Genomic DNA, 15033 nt, shown 5'->3' on the forward strand with positions numbered 1-15033 from the left:
GCTGGTCAGAATTGTTACGATTTGTCAAAGCCTCTCTCACTTTACAAATATCCTGTCCCATCAAAGGGCTAAGTAAAACCATTAAAGCACCATATCATTCTCAAGGTCTCGGTTGATTTAAGCTTTCTTTTGTATCTCTGATGAACACAGTCTCATCTGGCCCGGTGAACTGGACATCATATATAGCTTTTCTCATACCTAATTCTCTCAGTAATGTCTGCCCCTTCTTCATAGTCCTCCAGCCCCTGCTAATCATGTTAGTCTCCATTGGTGAAAACCATGTATCTTTAATGCCTTCAACCAGCCACCCCATTAAAGACTGCTCCCCTCTGCACTGGCCTAGATTGAACAGCCTATATTGCAAGGATGGAGGGGTGGTTATGCTTCTGAAGGACTTAGACTGATGTCATTTGCTCCCATGTCCCATACTCTCACAAGCCACATGGCCAGGGGTTCTCTGCTTGCTTGCTTATAAGTATTTCCTAATTTTAACAGTTCTAGCATAGAATATTTCCTAGCTCCAGCACAGTTAGCTTTTTTTTTCCTTTTTACTATTATCTGTTTTTTCCTCTGAGCCCTTGAACCTTACACATGTCAAAATGTCCCACCTTTTTTCTCTCTCCAGCTCTGTTGCTGGATCTGCCAGTTCAGCCTTTTCAGCTTTCCCTGCCTGGGACACATCTTTTGTGATGCAAAGTGGCCACACTCTCTCTCTGGGTGTTCTGTTTGGGTCCAAATCAGGTAAAAGATTTTCTAGCCCTTGGGTAACCTTTAACAAATCTTCATATACCGGCAACATATTCCCACATTTACAACATAGCTGTGGCCCACACTTCTGCGTGTCTGGCCTCTTTTTAGTAACACATTGTAAAAACCACATCAGTGCTGCCATCAGCGCTCTTCTAAAACTCACTCTCAGTTTTGTCATATCCTGCCAGGTTATGCCAATTTTTTCGCTGGAGTTTCCTCTAAGTCTCCTGCGCTATTAAGAAAACCACATAACATATATTTATGTGCATTTATTAACTTACAAAAGAATGAGTGTGCAGTGCCAAGCCCCGCACCAGGGCTCCAAGCCCGCCATATCAGGCCGGGTCATGCCCATAGTCACCACTAGCATTCATTCAAGCCTCCCCGGCCAGCGATTTCACCCAAGGTCCATATGAGTCAGGCCATTCTTTCCTTGAGCTGATATGAAGCTGTGTACTCCCCATGCCATGCATGCTGCCACACACGCTACCTACAGCTAGTGGCTTCCATCCCAAGATGGCTCCTGGCACCCCTCCATAATCCTTTCCCCATGGCAGGCCCTGACCCTTGGAGAAAATAGCCAGTTGGGAGACAAGGGGAATCAGAAACTCTGAGACAGGGTCTAGAAATTTGTGTTATAACAAGAATTACAGCTGTTTATGGTACCAATAAAATTTGAGAACCTCTGCCTTACATTTGCATTGTTTAGAACAATAGCTACAGATCAATACAAATGCACTTGATCCTAGCTGTGAAATGCAATCAATGTAATATACATTATGTTTTAAAAACTTACTATGAAAAGAATAATAAATAATAATTCATTAAAAAATAATACTGATTAAATGTCTATGTACATGTTTCAGGTGTGCTATGTGAAAAGCACCATGACATATGCCCACAAACTCACCTATCTAACACATACAAAAATAATAATAACAATAATAATAATATATTTAAGATGCATTTTTAGATTTATTTATTTTGTGTGTATGAATGTTTTGTCTACATGTGTGTATGTGTGCTGTATGGTTGCCATGGTGTCCACAGATGTCTGAAGAAGACGACAGATTTCATGCATAAGTTATGGATATTTGTGATCCACCATGTGAGTGCTCATAACCATACCCAGGTCTCCTGCAAGAGCAGTGGGTACTCTTAACCACTGAGTCATTTCTCTGGCTCCTAAGATGTATTTAATTTTTAAATTTAAGTATTTACTTATGTATGTATGTATGTATGTATGTATTTGTACGTATGCATGTGTATGCCACATGTGTGCAAGTGCCTGCAGAGGCAAGAAGAGGATGCTATATCTCCTGGAGCTGGAGTTGCAGTTAGCTCTGTGCCACCAAACTTGGGTCCTCTTAACTGAATTCTGATTCTCTGAAAGAGCAACAAGAACTCTGAAGCACTGAGCCATCTCTTCAGTCCAAATGTTTTACAAAAACTGAGCATTACATATCAGCAAACAGCCCAGAGCTATGTGAGTAGTATGTATCCAAACACATCTTACCCAGTTACTAAATTTCAAAGATAAAAGGAGCATTTTATTGCAATCTAAATAGAATCAGAAAACTCATTCAGGCAAAAATAAAGTGAGCTTTAGAAATCTCCATTTCAATGCAGTTTAAAGTGGACAAACTGTATTAATATTTTGAAAGACATATAACATATTTCTTAATAATTCCTGTCAAAAACATGAAAAAGTACCATCTTCATATCATAGAAGTTATGGATTGAAATTTTTAAAGAATTCAACTGATTAGGAAATGACTAAAAATAAAGAACTTGTTGAGTTGGAGAGATTGCTTAGTAGTTAAAAGTGTATTTTGCTCTTATAGAGGACCAGAGTTTGATTTCCCAGCACCCATGTTAGGTGGTTCATAGCCACCTTTAAGTGCAACTCCAGAGGACTGGACTCCTTCTTGCAGCTTCATAAGCATGTGTATTTAAGTGCACCAGTACACACAGACCCACACACATATCCATGACTGAGTATACGAAAATTACTGATGGCGGTGGTGTATGCCTTTATTCCCACCCCTTTGGTAAAAACAGATAGATCTCTGTGAGTTTGAAACCATCCTGGCCCACATAATAGGTTATAGGCCACCAAGGGGTACATAGTAAGACTTTGTCATGAAATATTAAATGAAAAAAGAGATTTATTATTATTATTATTAATTTTATTATTATTATTATTATTATTATTATTATTATTATTATTAGTGTATGTGTGAGTATATAGCCTGAATGTATATAAGAGCACCCATGTTGTGCAGTGCCCACAGAGGTCAGAAAAGGGCATCATATTTCCCTGGAATTGGAGTTATAGGTGGTTGTTAACTGCCATATGGGTGCTGGAGTTGACCTTGGGTACTCTGCAAGAGGAGTCAGTGTTCTTAACCACTGAGCCATCTATCCAGCCCCTAAAAGAGATCTTTTTATAAAGAAATTATGAATAGAAAGATGTAGTAAATTGTCTTATGGAATTGTTTCTATTGTAAAATAAAATTATGAAAAAAGAAAATCTCAAGATAAAATGCATATTATTGTGAGTTAAAAGTACTATAATTTACATCATGTTAATTACTAGAGGTGATAAACATTACCATTAAAATCTACCTGATGATTTTATAGACTTACACAGGTGGCAAAGATCCGAGTGCAACCAATTATGACTAGTAATAATTAGATACATACAGATTAGAGACGCATGCTCCAACATCTCAGTGTTATTAGCAAAAACAATGAGTCTTTCTGTAAGAAAAAGTATATTTTAGAATGAAATGGAGATCTTTTTTAAAGGTTAAAAACTCATTCAATTTTATGTCTTACAGGGTTTGTACTGAGCTCATAGTGAGTCCCAGGCTAGCTGGGGCTACAGGGAGACCCTGTCTCAAAATATATATAAAAAATAAATAAAAAATGAAAAAAAAAAAACAGCACTATAAAATATTAACAAGTTTAGATTTTAAAGTCTTAAGAGCACTGGCTGCTCTTGAAGAAGATCCGGGTTCAGTTCCCAGCACCCACATGTTGGTTAACAACCAGCCCTAACTCCAGTTCCAGGGGATCTAACATTCTCTTCTGATCTCCACGGGGCATTGCACGACACAGGTGCACTTACGTACATGCAGGAAATACGCTTATACACATAAAATAAAAATAATGAATAAAATATTTTAAATAATTTCTCTTTAACAGCCAAAAGAAAATTCTATTCATTTTCTAAAAAATATTACTTTTATTTTATGTGTATGAATGTATTGCCTGTACATAGGTATGTGCACTGCATGTGTATACACTGAATTTAATTGTTCATTTTATTTTATGTAAAGCAAAATTTTCTTCTTGTTAAATTTCATAAGTAATTAATTTTAGTAGTTTTAAGTGTGGCCACTACAACAATGTTCATTCATTAGATATTCAAGTACTGTCCCTTATTATGTATATAATTTTGTGACAAATTAAATATTTTTAAAAATTTTGTGAATGAATGTTTTGATTACACATATATAAGCGTACTACATGTGAGCAATGCCATCAGAGTCCGTAAAAAGCATTGGCTTCCCTGGAATGGAGTTACTGAAGGTTGTTAGCTGCCATGTGGGTGCATAACCCACGTGCTCTGTATGAGCAGCCAATGCTCTTAACCACTGAGCTATCTCTCTAACCCCCGATTCTATTCATTTTTACTCGATCATTTTTTTTGAGATAGAGTATCACTGTGTAGTCAAGGATGACTTGAATTCCAGGTTCTCCGGCCTCCATCTCCCAAATGCTGGCTTTTCAGGTGTATACCACTATATCTAGCACTTTATTAGATATGAGAAAGCCAATTCATTTTTTATTTTATGTTCATGCCACTTTATTTGCTTTATTAAAGAAAATTTAATATTATTGTAACATACAGGTTATTGTTTTAAAATGTTTTATATATCAAAATATATCTATCTCATATTCTATGTAACCATTAAATTATATTCAGTGATTAGTATCTGAACAATTATGGATGGATTTATAGTTTTATATATCTTATATTTTATAATTTACTAGTATGATTTGACTTTTCAAAATTTGCCTCTCATATTTCCATAAAACAGATGAAGCTACTCTTAGACGTGTCATTGTCACTTTTACCATTGCTCCTATTGTAGAATGGAAACAGAGAAAATGAAATAAATGCTTCTGAGAGCATACTGCACTTTAGATATTGGCCTCATTTCCTTTGTGCCCACGATAAATAGTCCTACAATTACTGAGAGAGAAATATTGAAAACAGTGCTTCTGTAACAACTCAGTGATGATGCAACAAGGGAGACTCAGACAGGTATCTCTCAGCACTGACACCAATTTTATAAATGAGAGCATTTTCAAATAGAAGAAGCTGAAATTCACTCCCATGTGGTTTCCCATGTAACAGAAATTGAAAAAGCAGCTGGAGTGGCCACATCTTGTTTCATAAGTAATAATGTCAAAATGACATATGTAAAATCTTTAAGGGACCTCCTAAAACATCTGCTGAGACTAGGTCTGGAGAGATTAAGGCTTAGTGGTTAAAAGCACTGACTGCACTTGCAGAGGACCCTGGTTCAATTCCTAACACCCACATGGTGGCCAACAGCAAACTTTAGTTCCAGGGGATCCAACACCCTCTTCTGACCACCACAGGCATTGTACAACACAGGTGCACTTACACACATGCAGACAATACCCTCCTACACATCCAAATAAAATAATAAATAAATTTTTTTAAAAAAATTGCTGAGACTTAGTGCCATAAGTTTTGGGAAACATGATCAGTGGAATTTATGCTATTTTTGTTAAATGAAGGTATTAAGAAAATGTTTCACTTACTTTTAGGAAAGGGTCATATTTAAACACTTTTATACTGACAATTATTATACTTTTTTCCAAAGGAAATAAGAGTTTATTTTGGAGCTAGATGTGAGTGATCATGGTCACACCAAATCCCATGTTGCAAGGTGGAAGAATTTTCATGAAGTTTCTATACTATCAGAAAAAAAAGTCATAATTGAAGACAGTTTTCAAACACATTGCTACAAGCAGCAAGTATGTAGTTATGCTAAAAAAGGAAATCAGGTATAGATATGAGATGCTTTCTGATGACACTCAGCTTTTGGCTTGGTGGAAGCCAAATTTTTCTTAAGTCAATACATTCTAAAGGGTCAGACACTGGTAGCAAGGACATGGCAACTTATGCGCTAATAATAATCCAAGACAAATTGTAATTAGGCTCTGGACCAGCAACATTACAAACTCTTCACAATCTTTGAAGCACTAAGGTCCTCCGATAAATAGCCTTACAGAAGGTTCAGTTTGAAGATACATGTTTTGTTTTTCCCGGAAAAATGTTTATTCACATTCCCCATTTTAGCCAAACAACACATACTGTTAATGTGGAATACACATATTATTTACTAAATATTATTAATGTCCCACATTGCTAGAAAATCCTTCTTAGACTCCTATGTAGATGAAGTCCCATTTGTTGATTGTTGACCTTAATTCTTGAGTGACTCATGTCTGATTTAGAAAGCCCTTTCCTATACCTGTATATTGTAGGGTACTGCCTACATTTTCTTCTAAAAGTTTCAGCATTTCATGCATCTCACTGAGGTGCTTGATCCACTTAGAGTTGACAATTTTGCAGGGTGATAAGTATGGGTCTAAGCTCATTTTTCTACACATGGAGATCCAATCTTGCCAGCACCATTTGTTGAAGATGCTGCCTTTCCTCCAGTGTATGTTCTTGGCAAATTTATTGAATATCAGGTGGCTGTAATTATGTGCATTAATGTAGAGATTTTTATTTTGTTCCATTGATCTACAAATCTGTTTTTTGCTAAGATGATACTGCTTTTTTCCCCTAAAACTGTAATATAGGCTGAGATCTAATATGGTAATTCTTACAGCATTTCTGTTTGTGTTCATTATTGCTTTTTCTGTCTGGGATCTTTTGTGATTATGTATAAATTATGTTTTTTTTTTATTTCTGTGAAGAAGGTTTTGGGGATTTGATTGGGATTGCTTTTAATCTATAAATTACTTTTATTGACTTGTTATTTTCACATTAGTTCTACCAATCCATGAGCATGGGTGATCATTCCATGTCCTTTGTGACATCTTAACTCTCTTCAAAGATTTAAAGTTTTCATTAAAGAGTTCTTTCATGTGTGTGATTAGGTTTATCCCTAGATATTTTCCTTTAAATTTTTGATATATTGCAAGTGGAAGTGTTTTCCTGAACTTTCTCTGATTGCTTGCAATTTGCAGAAAGAAAGACTATTGATTTTTACAGGTTGAGTTTGTAAACTGCCACTTTGCTGAAAGTGTTGATATTTTCTAGAAGTTTTCTAGTGGAATTTTGGGATCTGTTATATATAATATAATATTTGCAGCTAAGGATAGTTTGACCTCTTCTTTTCCAATTTGAACTCTAAATTATTTCTCTTGTCTAATTGCTCTAGTGTTTGAAGCACTATATTGAAAAGGAGTAGGGATAAAGGATAGCATTGCCCGGTTCTTGATTTTAAAGGGAAGACCTCAAGTGTTTCCCAATTTAGAATGTTGGCTGTGGGTTTCTTGTATATAGTCTTAATTATGTGTAGTTATGTTCTTTTCAGTCCAATTACCTCTAGGACTTTATCATTAATGTACTGTGGACTTTATCAAAGGCATTTTCTGTGTCTATTGAGATGATCATGTGACATTTGCCTTGAATTCCATTGAAAGATTTATTACATTTATTGACATATGTATGTTGAACCAGCACTGTGTTTCTGGGATAAATTCTACTTGATGATGGTAGATAATATTTATGATGTGTGTATTTATGCAAAACTGCCTGTATATTTTTTTGAAAATTGTTGCATCTGTGTTTATTAGATGGTGTCCTAGTTTGTTCTCCATTGCTGTGGCAAACACTCTGACCATTACCAACTTGGGGAGGAAGGGGTTTATTTATCTTACATCTCCCAGGTCACAGTTCATCAGGGACCCCAAGATAGGACAGGGCAGGAACCTGGAGGCAGGAGCTAGAGCACAGCCCATGGAAGAACACTGCTCACTGGCTTGCTCCCCTGGCCCCTCCTCACCCTGTTTTCTTATGCAACATAGGCCCACCTGACCAGAGGTGGCACCACCCACAGTGGGCTGGGCCCTCCCATAACGCTCATCAAGAAGATGCCCCTCAGACATGGCCACAGCCCAGTCCAATAGAGGAAATTCCCCAACTGCGGCTCCCTCAACCCAGGTGTGTCAAGTTGACATTAAAGCTATCCAGCACAGAATGTATAGGAAAATAGTTCTGTTTTTATATGTCTTTTCCTGATTTTGGTACTAGAGTAATAGTGGCATAATAAAAGGTGTTTACAAGTTTTATCACTTTTCAATCTTTCTGAGTAATTTCAGTAGTATGCGTTATACATCTTCTTTGATGTTCTGATAAAATTTTGCTGTGAATGCATCTGAACCTGGAATATTTTTAGTCAGGAGACTTTGTATCACTGTTCTGATTTCCTTAGCATGTAAGTTATGCAATGTCCGCAGATGTCAGAAGAATGCATTGGATGCCCTGGAAATGGAGTCATAAATGGTTGTAAGTCACCACGTGGGTGCTGGAAATTGAAACTCGGTCCTCTGCAAGAGCAGTCGGTGGGGTCTGTTTAAACTCTTGATCTCTTCTTGCTTTAACTTTGGTGGTTACAATAAATTTAGAAATTTCATCTGTTTTTTCAGAGTTTCAAATTAAATAGAATATAGAGCTTAAAATTGTTCCCTAATAATGTTTTGGACTTTCTGTTGTGTCTTATGATATTTCCCTTTTCATCTCAGATTTTGTTGATTTAGATTTGTTCTTTCTTATTTTTGGTTTATAGGGCTAAGGGTCTGTCTATATTGTTTATCTTTTCAAGTAACCAGCTCTGAGACACATTGATTCATTCATTTTTTTTTCTTTGTCTCTATTTTATTGATTTCTACTCTGTTTTTTGTTATTTCTTCTTGTCTGGTAAGCCTGAGTTTGGTTTGTTCTTGCCTTTCGAAACTCTTGAGTTGTGCCATTAAATAATTTATTTCTTTTCTTTCTAACTTGAAAAATGTTTATTGTTTTATGTGTTTGAGTACAATGCCTGCATGTATGTAAGTGCACCCATGTTATGCAATGCCCTTGGAGGTAAGAAGAGGGTGTCAGATCCCCTGGAACTGGAATTACAGATGATTGTTAGTCACCATGCAGGTACTGGGAACTGAACCCATGACCTCTGAAAGAACAGCCCATGCTCTCAACTGCTGAGCCATCTCTCTAACCTCTATTTCTGATTTTTTAAATGTATGCACATAGAGGTATAAACTTCACTCTCCTTTTAAGTGACCCAGAGATATTCTTGTGTAGTATTGTCATTTTCATTTAGTTCCAGAAATATGTTTATTTTTCTTGATTTCTTCTTTGACCCATTCATCATTGAGAAGTGTAATGTTTAATCTTCATGAGTTCGTGCAGCTAATAGAGCTTCATTTTTTAATTTCAAGTATTATTCCATTGGAGTCTGACAGAATATATGGAATTACTGCATTTCTTTAATTGCTGAGGTTTGTTTTGTGCCTCAGTATCTGATCTATTTTAGAGAATCTTCTGTGGATACTAAGCAGAATGTGTATTCTTCGGTGCTATGGTGGAATATTCTGTAGATGTCTGTTAGGTCCATGTGCTGTATGGTATTGTTTAATTCAAATGGTTCTCTCTTTGTTCTTTCCTAGTTGACCTGTGTATTGGAAAGAATGTGGTATTTAAGTCACCTCCTATTACTGGTCTAGGTTTAATCTGTGTCTCTAAGTCCTGTAGTACTTTTTCTGTGTGTGAAATTGAGTATGACAGGGATTGGTGCATATATGCTCATGGTTGTAACTTTGTCTTCGTCAGTTGCTCCCTTGATCAAAATGAAGTGACATTTACTGCTTCTGATTAGTATTAATTTGAAGTTTACTTTGTCAGATATTAGAAATGCAATGCCTGCTTGTTTCTTATTGCCATTTGCCTGAAATATTTTTTTTCATCCCTTCATCCTTAGTCCATGCCTCTCCTTGAAGGTGAGATGAGTTTCTTATAGGCCACAAAATGATGAATTTTGTTCCTTAATCCATTCAACAAGTTTGTGTCTTTTTTTGGACTGTTGCAGTCATTGATATGTAAAATTATTTTTGTGAAAGATATATATTTGTTATTGTCATATTAGTCCATATGATTTTATACTATTTTGTGTTTTTGCAATTATACCTTCATTTGTTTTCTTCTGTACTACTTGGGTCTAGTCACTCCTTTCTTCAGTTCTCTGTATAGCTCCATCTATTCTCTGTAGGTCTGGTTTGGTGAGCATGTGTGCTTTCACGCTATTTGTATCTTGGAAGATTTTTCTTTCCTTTTTGACGGTGATAGATAGTTTTGCTGGGTAAAGTATTCTGGTTTGGCATCTGTGGTCATTTAGAACTTGGAGTACTTTGCTCCAGGCTCTTCTATATTTTGTACTTTGCATTGAAAAGCCAGCTATTATTCTGATGGGGTTTTTTATATATAATTACTTTTTGTCTTTCAACATTCAGTGCCCTCTATTTATTCTACATAATTAGTGTTTTTACTGTGATATAGTGTGTGGTATTTCTTTTCTGGTCCTGTGTAATTATTGTTTTCTATGCTTCTTGTATCTTTATAGATTTGTTTTTCTTTAATTTTGGGAAAAATTGTTCTATAATCCTTTTGAATATGTGGCAAATGACACTGATCTGAGATGCTTCTACTTTCTCTATGCCTACTATTAAATACTTAGGATACCATACATATTTTCTATGGTTTAGATATAGCCTACTGGATTTTCATTTTAAATTATCTTATAAAAATGTTTTTAAATTTTATATAAAAAAGAAATCAGGGTAAATATAATATTGATTGAAAGTTAGATGAGTTAGATGTATAAAATATATTTCTGTCAAGAAAATGGTTTGAGGGGAGGTGCTGGGGAGATATCTCAGTGGTTAAAATCACTGGCTGCTCTTTCAGAGGACCCAGGTTAAATTTCCAGCAACAACTTGGCAACTAACAACTGTCTGTAACTCCAATTCCAGGGGAATCCAACACCTTCTAACCTCCATGGGCATTACATACATGCAGGCGATACACTCATACACATAAAATAAGAAAAATGATTGAAATATTTTTAAAAATGCTTTTAGATTGAAAGCCGTTATTCCAAAATGGAAATGGATGAAAATAATATTAAGAGATTAAAGTATGTTATAGAAAGATTAAGAAAATTGAACTTAAAGAAAGTAGATAGGATTATATAATTAAGTTGATTTTAGCATAAAGGTTATTAAAGTTAAAGCTTTTAAGGTGTAATTTCAATCCTCTGAGGGGGGAAAATTAATGCTTTATCCTCTGTTTACAAGAATAATAACAAAAAAGTTTTTTTAAGTATTTATTGGCTTAGACAAAGAAGTACTTTTAAATATGATTATTAAAAAATTAGAATTAGTTGCAGAGTCTTCCTTAAAGGGTAAATAAAATTAGATGATTTCTTCAACTGAAATAAGGGACATCACTTCAAGTTCTCCATTCATCTTGAGAAAAAAGTCTGTATATGGGTACTTCTAATCTGCTCCTGTCCATAAAATTCAAGGACATGAATTTTAAGAGTCTCATGTGTCAACTTTATTTAAGAACACTCATCCATGTGGATTTCATAGATGTTAGATGCAACTCATCTTGAACTCATTCACAATCCATTACCCCCAAGTAACTGAACATTTCTCTTATTTTTTGTTCAATTTTTAATGGTTTCTGATATTTAATTTATTTTTTAATGATTGAAAAACATTCTATATTTTTACTTTGATATAAGTTTTGAGAACAGATGGGCACAAACTTGAACATTTCTATTTGGAGCAGGTATTCCAAAAAAAGTTCCAAGTAACATTTTGGGAATAGGGTGGGTGTACACTGAAGGTAAAAAACTTTGGGTAAGGACAAAGTCTAAGATCAATTGACATTTAATTAAAAGACCAAGTGATCGGCTCCATTGTTACAGTACATTACATATGGTTATTATACAGAGTAAAATAGACATCAGGAGTCAAATGTTCAGAACAGCGCCCCACCCTCAGATGAACAGAGAAGCAAGGCTTTTCTTGCTGGTATTGAGATTGTAGCTATTCTGTACATGCAATATATTCTTTGGTAGCCTGAACCCTTCCGTGGAAGTACAGAATTTGCTAAGGAAAATGTGTTAATGCAAAAATTGAACATATAGTACCTATCATGAACTGTTTATCCAGAAAAATCAATCTCAAATACTGTCTTAAAATTTGCCAATCAGCACTCCGGTAAAGTGGTATAATGAGTTTTTAAAATGTCTTTCACGAAGTTTCTAGTCAGTGGACAAATGTAAATTAATCTCACTGGTGTGGAATGTTTTTTGAACTCATGAACGATGGTTACCACTTTGTCCCTTCATCCCTTTAAGCACATCTGTAAAGAAGGCACCATTTCAAAACTGTTGAAATTACCGCAATTATACTAATGTCAGCAGCAAATTTTTATTACTATACCATAATATTCCCCAGACTTTGCATTTTACCATAGTAAGAATGGAGACTAAGAGGTGACCAAGATAAAACAATTACTGGCAAAAGGAAAATTTGAGAAAGGGGTAAAGTGATTTGATCTGTCATGTATACATTAAGGCCCAGTATATATGATTTCCAAGAATTTCAGTGTTGGGAGAAAATCAAGAGCAAGAGATCTTACCAGAAGCTAAAGTTTTTAAGACACTATTTTAAAATTAGACACTTATTCCCATTGTGGATGCCGGATTGAAGCATTTTAAAGTTCTTTTGAGTGTTTTAAGATTAGTGTTATAATCTGTAATTACAAATGAAATGATTTCCTTTCAGTCACCTGTCACTGCTATATTTCCAAACTCATCGAAGAGCATTGAAATAAGTAATCTGAGCTTTTCTCCCATAGATGGGTTTAAGATGAGGAAGGCTTTCTACCCATAAGGCTGCCGCTGTAATGACAAGTCCATGACAGCGACACCCCCGACCTGACTGACAGTCCTTTAATACAATGGTTTGGTCAGGAGTAACATACTGTGCCGTAGAGCTGGCTCTCTTCAAAGATGAGGTCCATTGGTCAGAAATTTCTCTCTGCAGTTCCTCTGCTTTTTTCTGAAGCTCTGCCCTTTTAGCAAGAAGTTCCTTGTGTCTGCTGTGAATAGGTTCCTGTGGTTTCATCCATGGGTTCCACCTTATGTAATATCCCACCCAGAGCTCTAGGTGGCGCATGCTGGCTACTGAAGAGAAGACATAATTGGAATAACTCCCATAGAGAGGATCAGTGAAGTCTTCTTGCTGGCTATTTATGTAAGACCACAGTGATGCAGTCCTGCTAGGAAGATTCTCTTTTCCTTGCTGCTGTTCGCTGTTACAGAGGAATGTACCAAATAAACAGCTATACAAGTGGTCCAGGATAGTGATGAGGAAATACTGATTGAATTCAAATGCGGTAGGGAACTGTCTTGTCATTTGCCAGACACAGTCAATAAACTGAAGGAAAACAGGTGATCTGTCTGCGTCTGCATGGCTCTTATCGCTGTGGCCAACCCTTAGCTGGAACCGATGTCCAAAGCTTAGCTACTCTTTCTCCACAAGTACTTCAAATCTTCCTATAGTTCGGTAATATCCAACCAACATGAGCATGGCAAGGGAACCGCGCTGAGCTGTGTGATCCCAGGCATCACTGCAGTACACCGCCAGAGAGGTCTTGCCTTACTCTACCTTGTGAGCAATCTTAAGAGCCTCTGCAAGAATGAGCTTGATGTGTTCCAGCTAGTGCATAGATTCCAGGTTAGACAACCAGTGAGTTTCCTTGATATTAGGGTACACAACTTCCTTCAGTTTTCGCAACGACTCTCATAACATGGATATTATGGATATCCAGAAAGATTTAGTTCTGCATTTTGATAGGCATCTTCACTTTCATAACCTCCCTGCTTTGCCTTATTGACAACAGCATTAACAGTTGGCCGGGCATCAAATATAAAAATCTTGTGAGACTGGGCATTGGAGTCCATGATGGCCTGAAGATATTTCTTGTCTTCTTTGCTGCACTTTCCACTTACTCCTATCATAGGCTGGCTGCACCGAATGACCATGGCCTGACTTTCAGGGTGAATCCATGATAAAAGAGGGATTTGGTCCCAGGACCTGAAGGATGCCACTCTCTTCGACTCCTCATCAGGAATGTTTGCGGGCACAACCAGGAGGGCAGAGTATGTGCCACAGACCTCCTAGCGTTCATTTATACTTGTGACTCTCCAGCTTTCATTTGGAATTCCCTGCCTTCCATATTCTAAAAGAGGGTCATAGAGTTTCCACCCATTCTCGGGGAATACTTCTTTATAGTCAAAAGCAAAAAGAGGCAGGCCATTAGAGACAAGAAATTAATATTTCATTAGATTCTCAAATATGGATCTTCTCGTTCACTCCTCAGGTTTGTGAGCAAATCGTAAATTCCTGATATACTTGCACACAATTTCCAGTCCATAAGAATTGTAACCTTGGCTAGACGCACCACCAATTTTTTCTACTCTAGGAGTCACTCCAAGAGAAACATCTAGAACAATTGGGGGGGGGGGCGTCTCGCTCCATACTCTTGAAATACAATCTGTAATTGGTGACCATCAGTGTTCCTCGTACAGCACCAGTGAAGGGACATATGTAAGTTCCATCATTGGCCGTGCCTTTAATGTTTTCTCCAGGAAGCAAGGGTGGTTCTTCCATTTCTGCTAATTTGTTAGACTCCCTCAGGAACCTCACATCAGGAGGAAAGTTGTCTGCAGAAATTGAACTGAAGATACAACAGAAGCTGACTGTATGCACCTAATTCTGAGACTGAGAAGTGGAGGCACTAACAGCAGTATCTTTGGCAAACCCCTAAGTCCAGGTCCTGATTTCAATTACAGTTTTTGAGAAGTTTTGTCTTCACTTCTGGTAATCTTCAAATAGCAATGGCTCTTAACACCTGAACTGGACAGCGACTCCTCTCTGGGCAGCCAGCCACCACTGACTGAGCACCGAGACTCACACCTTGAGCTTTTCTCCATGGCGCGGGAGCAAAAGGCCTAAGAAGTGCTTTCCCCATGCCATTCAGAGAACAAGACCTGAAGCGACCATGTTCCCCCCGGTTTTTGATATTTAATT

At 36.7% G+C, this 15033-nt stretch overlaps 1 pseudogene; it reads right to left on the reverse strand.

Annotated features, from left to right (window-relative positions):
• Window positions 1-12750: 12750 nt before the first annotated feature.
• On the reverse strand, window positions 12751-14628 carry LOC103725437 (annotated as a pseudogene).
• Between the last annotated feature and the right edge of the window lie 405 nt (window positions 14629-15033).

The sequence above is a fragment of the Nannospalax galili genome, unplaced genomic scaffold (assembly GCF_000622305.1).
Source record: "Nannospalax galili isolate Female #2095 unplaced genomic scaffold, S.galili_v1.0 scaffold7, whole genome shotgun sequence".
NCBI lineage: Eukaryota > Metazoa > Chordata > Mammalia > Rodentia > Spalacidae > Nannospalax > Nannospalax galili.